This window comes from Apus apus, chromosome 5, assembly GCF_020740795.1.
Source record: "Apus apus isolate bApuApu2 chromosome 5, bApuApu2.pri.cur, whole genome shotgun sequence".
NCBI lineage: Eukaryota > Metazoa > Chordata > Aves > Apodiformes > Apodidae > Apus > Apus apus.
The window spans coordinates 49,952,984-49,962,739 of NC_067286.1; the positions used below are offsets into that span (position 1 = coordinate 49,952,984).

The 9,756-nt window shown below is 42.7% G+C and overlaps 1 protein-coding gene across 5 annotated transcripts in view; it reads right to left on the reverse strand.

Moving 5' to 3' along the window:
• BTBD7 (BTB domain containing 7) overlaps positions 1-8,528 on the reverse strand; it is a 54,604-nt gene extending 46,076 nt beyond the window's left edge. For 2 of the 5 annotated variants that reach the window (XM_051621940.1, XM_051621937.1), the window contains exons 1-2: positions 8,449-8,486; positions 6,004-6,038 (exon numbers count right to left, since the gene is read on the reverse strand). The gene's annotated coding sequence lies outside the window, so the exon portion shown is untranslated. Of the gene's footprint in view, positions 1-6,003; positions 6,039-8,448 lie in introns of all 5 variants that reach the window. The other 3 variants (XM_051621941.1, XM_051621939.1, XM_051621938.1) reach the window with 3 other exon arrangements.
• Positions 8,529-9,756: the final 1,228 nt, after the last annotated feature.

Genomic DNA, 9,756 nt, shown 5'->3' on the forward strand with positions numbered 1-9,756 from the left:
TAAAATTAAGTTGGAGCTTTGTTTACATTTTCCCCTTGGCAAGAAAAGGAAGTTATGTCTTCCAGATTTCCTGAAACAAGCTCTCTCGGCACTTCTAAAGCCTTATTTTTTGTCCTGTAACATGAACACACAAGTTTTGAAGAACAATCAAAAGAGGGTCATACATGTTGACATCCCATTTTATTCCTAAAAATGGATTCACCCATCATTTATGCATTTACTTTAATTCAGCAATATCTATACATACCTCACATAGGCAGACTTTAAGATTGCAGTTATGAGAGCCTGTGGGGTGTTTTTTTGTTTAACTATTTGCTAAAGCAAACCTGCCCTTTGAGCAGAATGATGATATGACAACTTTTCCCTCTCCCTCCATAAGATCTGAAGCTTTCCAGCTGCCCCAGAGCATCTGAAAAAAATCGATTTTTTCAAAGATATCAAAGAAAAGTTTTAGAAGGAAGGTCTGCTGGATTTTTCCAACAGATGGAAATAATCCATCAGATTTTTCCAATGGAGATACTCCATTAAAGCAACTCCAAATTTTATCTTCTTCCCTTATCCACAACTGTCCTTAATACTACTATTCTTTCACACTCCAAGGAGTTGTAGCAGTTAGAAAGGGAAGCTTTTGCCAGTGTATGCTATACTTAAACCTCCTTTGATTTTTCTATTATTTGAGAAGTCCAAAGTAGAGAACAAATGCCATCATTGCCACCAAAAAAGCAGCTTCACTTTCCCTCTACCCAGATAATTCCCACTCAACTCTCCAGTCTGTCTCCTTGTACATTCATATTCAGTGAACAGTTTTTTTGCTGGACTAGTTTTCAGATCAACAAAAATAAAAGGTCCATTTTAACTTAAAGGAAAAAAGTTCATGTTATATATGTGGAAAGAGGCAAAGCCAAATTCCATTTCCTTCCAAACTTAATGATGAAAGTCACATTCACAAGATGCTTAAATAAGCATTCATTAGTTAGTGCTTAACACAATTCAGCCTTGATGCAGGTAACAGTCACAAAATGTGATATTTTCTATTTTACTTCTCCAGAATAATAAGTCAGTAGCTAAAAACAGAATGAAGGAAGACAGAAAGAAGGAAAAAAGGGAAGTAGATCTGTAAAATGGTGGTGGGGAAATAGGTAGGTCAGCAAAAGACTTAATACAAACTGGCAGATTTTGAGCCAATTATCAACTGAAGAACTAGGCAGTAACAAAACTACTTTATATAGTCTCAACAGAGAAACTAAAATGTCTTAAGAAACTTATGTTAAGACAAAACACACTTCATTTTCTTTAAAGTAGAAAAGCCCTGAGCAGTATGGACAGATCTTCTGCAAAGTTTGCTTTAGGGTTGTACTTCTGAGCAGCATCATTTTCAGAAGCCTTGTAATTTAAGCCAGAAAGTAAAATTCAAACAGTAAACATTCAGGGTACGGCATCAAAAATCTTGGTTAAATTCAGTTAAAGATAAGCAGTTTTGATTCAGTACAGCAATACACAGAAGAGACACTTTATCAGGCGTTACTAAGTCTACAGGTTTGTATCTAGAACTACAAAGTAACTATTGGAGCGGGAATAATCTTACACTGCTTAACAACCTTCGTGTGCTACAAGGATACTTTGGCATTTCAAGTCCAAATGCATATTTCCAAAAGTGTTCAACAGAGGACTAAACCCTACAGAGATTTTAGTGACCAAGTAAGAAGCAGGAGGTACTTTCTGATGCAAATCATATAACTTTTTATTTTTAAAAAAAGAGACAGAAAATTATCTTAATCTTTACCTTCGGTTAGATATATATATAAAAAAAAGTTAGCCAGGTTGGGATTTGAGAATTAGAGGCAGTAAACACTTTCTCATCCAAAATTTAGATAAGCTAAATCCCTGAATCACTCCTGAAAATAAACTGCAAAGGAGATGGGAGATACTTAGTACTTTGAGAGGTTTGGGGGGACTCACAATGACACTTACCAGCACCACCTCATGTTCTTACACATATTCCTTTGTAGGAACTATAATGCTTACATCCAGCACTCCAGTAGTAACTGTTGCCTCTTAGGAGCTTAGAACTACTGAGACAGCTTAGATTCTTCCTTGTTCAGTGTCAAGGTCATCACTACACTGAATAATACAAAACTTCCTATCTGCAATGTGCATTTTGCCAACTCAGCATTCTTTTGCCCTTAAGTACAATAAACGCCTAATTTCAAAAACTTCCTAGAAGTACCTCATTCCAGAGGCACAACAACTTAGAACATCAGTATAAGCAATTCAGTTGTATTTTAGTGAGCTGCATCACCACTAGAATGACTTTAAGGAAATCCATGAACCTACTAATGTAATCCCCCCTGCCTACATTCTAGAGATTTTATATGTATTTCTTTTCACCTCTCAAGACATCTGAAATGGAGGTGTCCATTACAGGATGGGTGAAGGTACAGGACACCAGCCTTTACTGCACTCCCATGATCGATTAGTCTGTGACTGCCTTTAAAAAAATCAATAATACAAAATTCCACTATGTATATGCCTACACTCCTCTCTTCTCCAAGAAAAAAAATTTCTGGTTAAATATCACAAGCAGCTTTAGAGGTTGTTGATCTTCCATGTACTTTAAGAAACCGACATCTGGGTACATACGACAAAAACTCAAAAGGTCTCCACTTGTACAAAGTACTTCAGCACAACCTCATATTAAACACCACAGAATTTACATGGATGAGCACTATAATTATCACAGCAGCAGAAAGGCATCAAATAAAACTTGTATCTTCCTAGACAAAGTAAAAGGCCACCAAATCCATATAAAATCCAGTTCCTCAGTTCCTACAGTCAAGGAGCCACTTTCTCCCTTCCTTTACACAAAGAGTCATCACAAGAAAAAGCTGAAGCAGGAAGAGATCAAAAAAGCTGAAAAAATAAGACAGTACCAGTCAAAAAAAGTATTGTGTAATTGCATTTTGATGGGACTTATTATTTTAGAAAGCTTTTTAGCTCTTAGGAAGCATTTCCAATATTGGGGCCAGAAGACTAAGAAAAACAACTTTTGTCACTCATTTTTAAAGCAGTAAGAATAATTCACCCATCACAGAAGTGTTTTACATACTGTATGGCAGTACAGAGATCTGAGGTAGCAGACGATAAGCAAAACAGAATTCAATTTCTCAGTAAGGCAATATGATATACCTGGTCACTCAAAATTTACTTCAATTTGCATATAAATAGGTATAATTTTACTAGGATTTGATGCCTTCACAAGACTGCAGTATTCTTGCTCTTTGTACTCCAAACCTTGATACAAATCTCCATGCTGGACTGTAAGAAGGAACAGTCTTCTCTGACACGAACTAGAGTCTAAAAAACACAAGTGAGCACACACAGACACATACTGCAGCTCTACTGATCACAGCTTCTGCAAGTACCAAGTCTAAAATAACATGTCAAACTAAAAAGACCAAGCAGTAGTCTTTTTATTACACTGATGTTTCACCCCTTTGAGTTTAGCCACTGTTACTATCAGCAGAAGTGTAAAATGGCTTGACAATTATCCTGAAACAGTTTTAACAGGCTTCTAAATTAAAGCAATCTTGCGTACTGTTACCTAGTTTGACCTATCTCTAAAACACTTCCCATTAGGTAACACTGAAGATTTGAAGCGATTAAGGATTTCAGGAAGAAATTCTTCTTAAAAGCAGCAAGCTAACATACTGACCTAATCCTATATCAAAGAGAACAGAGAGAAATAAAAAGGCTATTTAAGAAGATGGGGAATGGCAGTAACAGCAGCATGAGAAAGATTCTTGAGAGATTTAAAAAAATTAAATCCTACCCTTTTCAATTTACTATAGTAAAAAACTGGAAGAGACTGGAAACAGGATATAGTAGGTAAGAAACACAAAGATGGACAGAAAAAAATCCAGTCTGATACCAGAAGAAGTCAACATGCAATGAAGTTTCAGTGTCATACAGAACATACAGTATGACCACTGAATTCAGGTAAGATTTGAGGACAGAGATCAAACAGGATTTACATAACAATCAGACATTCATACAGATAACAGCTAGTGTTAGAAAGTCAAGTTAAAAACAATAAAGCAACATCTTCAGAAGACACTTTCGAAACAGAAACTAATTTAGGAAGATGTTACCCTCAAATGTTACACCTTCACACCTCACTAAGAGTTTCTTCTTAATCAGTTTTGACTGCTGTTAATTTTTTTTTTTTTTTCCACTTTTAATCACTCTGGTATAACATGGTAATTCCTATTTTCATTTAGAGAAATAGTTTCAACCCACTGATTGAACACTAGTCTGCAACCTCACCAGTTGTTTTAAGTACACATTCAGTAGTGCTTGGTGTAGCCTTGCACAACACACCCAGAGGAGTAACAAACCAGTTTTAAATTTAACTAAGTATATAGTTACATACGTACTTCAATCCAACAGACTTTAGTCAACGCAGTCCCACCCCCAGATACCTTTCACCTACCTGATCTTGCCTCTACTACATGCCAGCAAACAAGCTTTCCATAACAACGTGATGACCCAGATCAGAGATGTGATCTGAAGTTATTTTGTGTTTTAGTGATTTACTTTTTAGACAGATCGGTTTCCTGCAATGCTTCAAAGTGAAGCCCTGTAAACAGCTCTACCAGAGCAGCTGAGGGGACTGTGCAGAAAGCAGGAAAAAGCAACTGTTGACTGCAAGCGTTAAAGCCAATTTTGTCACGAAGCATCTATCAAGAATCTCACAAGCATCCTTACAAAGCAAGAAAGCTATCTGCCATAGTCCCAAGGACAGAGAAATTCAGATCCCTTTTAGTTCCAGGCAAACATCTGACATGATCCCATTTCTCTGCAACAGACAATTCTTACCATTTCTATGTAAAACACAAGGATTTCAGACCTCCTAGCATTCATCCGTTACACAGAAGGCACCACTACAATTGGCGTCCTTTCTGGGAGACATGTGGAACAGACTGGCTACACATAAAATGCAAGACTTGCACCAAACTCTGCATCTGTGTTCCCTCCTTGTTACAGTTCAGACGTACTGTTAAGCCAACTTGTGAAAGAGCATTCTAAAAATCAACAATAGCTTCTGTCCAAAGATTTAAAGACACACTGACAAGCCCTATTCTTCAAAGAACTTGGGTAATGAAACAGATCAATAACTACATGACTCACTGGAAGTTCATCTAACACTCACATCTGCACTAGGACTCCCAGTCTTCACTACATGCACAATGAAGTTTGTGCATCGGTTTTCCAGACTTGTGTGAAAAAAAAATGGTACAAGCCATTGATCTGGCAATAGAACCAAAACTCATGTAAGTATGCTCAGAAAAATAAATAAACGTAGAGTTAAGACTGAAACCAGCAGTTTTATAACAGGATTTGCCATGAGCAGTCAGATTCTCATTAGAAGAAAAACCATGTTCTTAACAATCAAGAGGAATCACACATTTTATCTATAGATCTTTTGTTTGATTACTGTGAACCACATGCAGTCCATGTGAGATGCTCATAGGCTGTTTTGATGCATCTTACTTCTTGTTTCTGAAAGGCAGCCAGTCACAACTGTCTTGGTCATCCTAGTGCAGCCAAGACATCAGAATAAACTCCCCTTTTCTTGCATGTGGTCTGGTATATCAAACCCCAACTAGCATCAGGGTGGCAGGAGGGACAGGACTAGCATCTCACCTTCTATAGCCCTGTGCAAGACCACAGGATAGCACACCACAAACGCAGACTGCAAACCAGAACAAAAGAAGACTGACCAACCCTACAATTCATCCCCTACAAGCCTCTAGGTTAATTGTCATCAGTGACAGCTGTAAACCTGACATCAAGTATGCAGCAACTTGAAAGGCCGCTTTCACAAATAAGACTCAATATTTTGTTGGTCTATTCATCAAGCTCTGTCAGCCCTACTGAAATAAATTCGAACAGCTGGTTGTAAAGACTGCACATTCTACTATAATTTAAGAATGAGCAACATACCTTCACAACACAAAGTTTTGAGCTTCTCAGACGAGCTTGAAAACAGAGAGAAAAAAACCTTTAAATCACTATGACAAGTCCATGCGAGTCTTACAAAGGAGCTTATAAAAATAACTCTGTTCTTTCATGTAAGACTCTTCGCAAATCAGTCAATGCCAGCTATAAGCATTACACCACTACTGGACCTATGACTCAGCAAGGGAATCTGGACATATGAAGAAAATTCACTTGTATTAGTAAGAGGCAAGGATTTAAAAAAGCCAACAATTGCAACACCACTACAGAAAGTGATCCAAGATTACTTGTGTCTGTGCTCATTTATGTTTAAATACACAAAATTAGATTAAAATGTCAAACCCGTTAATTAATATATTGGCTAAAGTTTGAAAGCAAGTAAAACAATGCTTAGTGCAGCTGAGCTGAAATACAAAGAACTCAATAGCTTTTTTCATCTCCAATTAACAAAAACAAACACTAGCTTGTACATTATATACAAAACACTTAACTCTGTTTCCAAGATTACCTGTATGTAGTCCAACTATGCAAGCCTAACTTTAAATCTGAATAAAAAACAGAGAAAATTTGGCAGCTTCATGTTGTAGCTTAAGATACAAGCTTTATTGGCTAAGACAGTAATCAGAGGTTTACATATAAGCATGAACAGATAGTAATGTTTACAAAACATGATTTGATGCAGCAAAGTAGAAAGCTCTTAAATGACTAAATTATGTTTTGGTCCATCAACTAAGACTAGTTAGAATTAAATTATTCCAAGAATGGAGAAAACATCACAAGTCATACCCCTTCCAATACATTATCTTCATCCAGATATTCTATAAAATAAGCACTCAGACCTTGCCTTCTAAACACCACGGTCCATGAAGACTGCACATTACTAAATAAAAGACACTTGCTCCACACCCTCAAAAATAATCTCTATAGAATTAATTTTGTTACCTTGGCAGCGGACTCTTAGTAGACAATGGGAGAAGGAGAGAAAGCAGGAAGAAATATATTGGTTGATTTCTTAAGCAAAAAGTTCAAATAGAGGGATCTAAACTCACTGCACCTAAGAAGGAATTACCGTCCCTGCACATCCTTACATAAAGAAGCATACTAATACAGAAATAGGACAAAAGTGGTCCACAGTTTCTGTCTGAAACAATGAAGGAGAATCTCAGAAGACTAACCCTCTTCACCAACATGTTTTGTACATAGAGGGTAAAGCTTTAACTCATCATGCTTCTCTGCCTCAGAAAAAGTTATGAGCACTATACATTTCGTATCAGAGTTTCTATTTTTGTTTTCTCCATTTCTAAATTAAAACAGAGCATAGAATACGTGGTAAAACCTGAGGTGACTACATCCCAGTGGCGTACCTGCGGAACACTTTAGATTTGTGTATTATGTTCCTGGTTTGGAACAAAGCCTGAAGCAGTGCTACGTACCCTAGGCTAAACCCTCACACAAACGAAGTATCGTTGTATCAACACATTTTATTATGTTACTGTCACGTTTTATGTTAGTACTTGACATGTGTGTCATCTTTCACCCAAGGGCCTCAAATGGGTTGGTGGGCAGAGCAAGTAGAAACACGAACCCACAGCAAAGCCCTGTCCCGCCGGCAGCAGGAATATTCCAGAGGCACAAGCACACACATCATCCACGCAGCTCTCCAAGTTTCTCTAGGAACACCACGATAACACCTACGTGGAGCGCAGCAAGACCAAACTCCACATCCCAAGGCGGCAGCAGTTTCAAGGCCACAAGAGCTGCTCCTGGACGGGCTGAGCGAAGCGCACAAGCGGGAGCCCCGCAGCCCACATCAAGCGACTGCGGCCGCTTTCGCACCGGCCGGACACAAGGGGAGCACAAGCCCCGCACAAGCCCCGCACAAGCCCCGCACCGGCTCCTGCGTGAGGCGACTTCAACAACCCCACGGAGACCCGGGGGGGAGCGGGGCCGGGGCCGCCCGGCGCCCGGAGGGCCAGACCGCCCGGGCGGGCAGGCATTGCCCCGCGGGGGAGGGCGCTAAGGCAGGTGGCACCGGCGGCGGGAGGCACGGACGAGGCCGCTGCCGACGCCCCGGGCCGGGGACCCCCGCGGGCTGGGCCCGCCTGCCGCCGGGAGCAGCACGAGAAGAAGGGCCGCTCCCCCCGGCGGGAGGCCTTGCGGGGCGGCGGGGGCCCGCACCCCGGACCCGCCGCAGCGGCAGAGCCGGCGGCAGACCTGCGGGCTGGAAGCAACACAGCGGGCGCGGGAGGAGCCTGCCCGCAGCCGGCGCGGGGCACCGCCAACCCGGCGGGGCTCGCACCCGGCCCCAGCTCACGGAAACCCCGCCGCGGGGGCGTCGGCGATCTCACCCCCTCCCCTTTTGCGGCCGTGACACCGAGCCCGGCCCCCTCCCAGCCCGCGCTCGGCGCTGGGCTCCCCGTGGCGCCTCACCTCCGGCAGCCGCCCGCCGCCGCCATCCTCCCCGCTCAGCACCGCCCGCGCCCGCCCGGCCCCGCTCCGGCCGCCGCCATTTTGCTCCAGAGCCCCAGCGTCGGCCGGGCAGGGGAGCGGGCACTGCGCCTGCGCAGCGGCCCCGGGACACGCGGGGCGGGGGGCGGGGCCGGGCCGGGCGGTCCCGCCGCTCTCGGGTCGGTGCCGGCGGTCCCGCCCGGGGGGAGGGGCGTGACGGCAGGTGTGCCGAGGGAGAGATCCCCCGGGGGCGGGGGCCCCCAGCAAAGCCCCCCAGCAAAGCCCCCCAGCAGCGCTACTCCGAGAGCCTTCCCGCCGGGCCGGGCTCGCCTGCTCTGCTTGCCCTCCCTGGCGGGGCTCCCGGGTGTGTCACACAAAGGTGCGCAGGGGTGTCCGCGGTGTCAGTGGTTTGTCAGCACGCGCTCTTCGTCGTCGATGCTCCTTAAGCTGCTTCTATTAAGCTGCGTGTGTTTAGCTCCTTGTTTGCCCAGCTGCTCTGTGCTCGTTCCAGACAGGCCAGGTTTGAGTTTCATTGTTCGTGGCAGGAATACATACTGCTTGCTGGGAAAGAGCTCCCACCGCGTTCCCCATTTCTGATAACCTTTCTCAGCATCATAAATTAGTACTTCACACATCTAGGTGAACCTAAATAAAAATGCTTGTAGCTTTCCCACTGTTGCTGGTTTCACTCCTCCTATATTTTGTTCAAAGACAGGTGTGTGTAGATACAGCCAGGATCAGAACATAGCATCCACCATGTCTGTAAGATCACTGTTTCCTAAATCAGATAAAGTGACCAAAAATACACAACAAAGATCAATAAAACCACTTAGTTAAGCCAAACTGCCTATGCTCTCTAAAAGGACTGAGCACCATGTGTCTATATGAGAAGGTCTGAGAAAAGAGTTCCATGCACAGGCCAAAAATCTGATGAATTGTCATGGCAGAAAATACTCAGCAAGCTGAAGAATGCATCTGTGATCATTCTTGGCTGGTAAAGGCGAGCACTGACTGATTATATCCTCTCCTGATTTTGCTGACAGTCCATTTCTGGAGGGAAGCCTTCCTCCCACTTGGCAGCATACTGTGCTCCAGCCCTCTCTGTAATTAACTTGCCTGAATGCAGCAGACCTCCCTAACTACCACTTGGTGTAGCATCCCATAATGCTGAGCAGCTTACCAAGAAGGAAAAAAAAACAACCTGTGATATATTTTTCCACATTGCAGACTGTTTTCTAATTGGTTTCAGCCTAAAAATGGTGGAGGAAAACAGCTGGGCTGATGGACAAT